The sequence below is a fragment of the Calidris pugnax genome, unplaced genomic scaffold, assembly GCF_001431845.1.
Source record: "Calidris pugnax isolate Ruff unplaced genomic scaffold, ASM143184v1 scaffold371, whole genome shotgun sequence".
In the NCBI taxonomy this organism is placed as follows: Eukaryota; Metazoa; Chordata; class Aves; order Charadriiformes; family Scolopacidae; genus Calidris; species Calidris pugnax.
Window position 1 is genome coordinate 918,631 of NW_015091373.1, and position 950 is coordinate 919,580.

General features: G+C 46.4%; 1 protein-coding gene across 1 annotated transcript in view; it reads left to right on the plus strand.

Moving 5' to 3' along the window:
• UBQLN4 (ubiquilin 4) overlaps nucleotides 1-950 on the plus strand; it is a 13,906-nt gene continuing 12,956 nt past the window's right edge. The window contains exons 1-2 of the mRNA XM_014961357.1: nucleotides 1-21; nucleotides 745-896. The gene's annotated coding sequence lies outside the window, so the exon portion shown is untranslated. The remainder of the gene's footprint in view (nucleotides 22-744; nucleotides 897-950) is intronic.

Sequence of the window (950 nt, forward strand, 5' to 3'; positions counted from 1 at the left end):
CCGCTGCGAAGGCTGGGACAGGTGTGTACTTCTCTTTCCCTCCGAATTCCCTCTACTTTGTGGCTTCCAAATGCAAGGCTTTTTCCTCACAAATCAGCTTGGGAATGTCCCAGCTGGGCTAGCGGTGACAATGGTATTGGCAGGTGTTAATCCCACCCCGTCACACAGCGAAGAAGAGGTGTCCGTGTTACGTGGCGTGGCACGCTCGCAGGGAATTCAGCTGCAGAAATAGGAATTGGAGAAGACCTAGTTTATTTCCATTGGCTGATAAAGGATTGTTCCCTTTTCCGTAGAGCTCTGTCCTGTATTAAATCAGAGTTGGGCTTTCCTTAGGAAAAAAATCAAATGAGCAGAGACGAAAAGAAAAAAAAAAAAAGTTCAGTCATTTAGAGGATAAATGGTGTATTTGGATTAGACCTAAGAGACACACTTGATCTGGCTTTGGAAGCCTTCAGCTCTTCTTGAGGTAATTGCTCTATTCTTTCTGAAATGTATTCCACGTTTTGGAAGTGTAGAGCTTCTCTTTGTGGTGGTGGTGGTTTGGTTTTTTTTTCCCTTAACGCCTCAGACACCCTCAGCAACTGGTGATGAATCGGTACCTGCATGGGCTCCTCTTGGGTGAGGTACTGGAGGGCTGTCAGTTCCTCACGCTGTTTGCATAGTGGATGTGATATCCAGAGTATCGGCTTTAAATTTCTGGTTTTGGTCCTTCACCTGAAAAATGCTTTGTTTGGTTTTTTTCAGTTCAAAGAAGAGATTTCCAGGCGGTTTAAAGCCAAACAGGATCAGCTGGTTCTGATCTTTGCTGGGAAGATCCTGAAGGATGGAGACACGTTGAATCAACATGGGATCAAAGATGGGCTGACTGTACACTTGGTCATTAAGACTCCACAGAAGTAAGGAAATGTTTTATCTTGGGGGGGGGGGGGGGGGGGGGGGGGGGGGGGCAA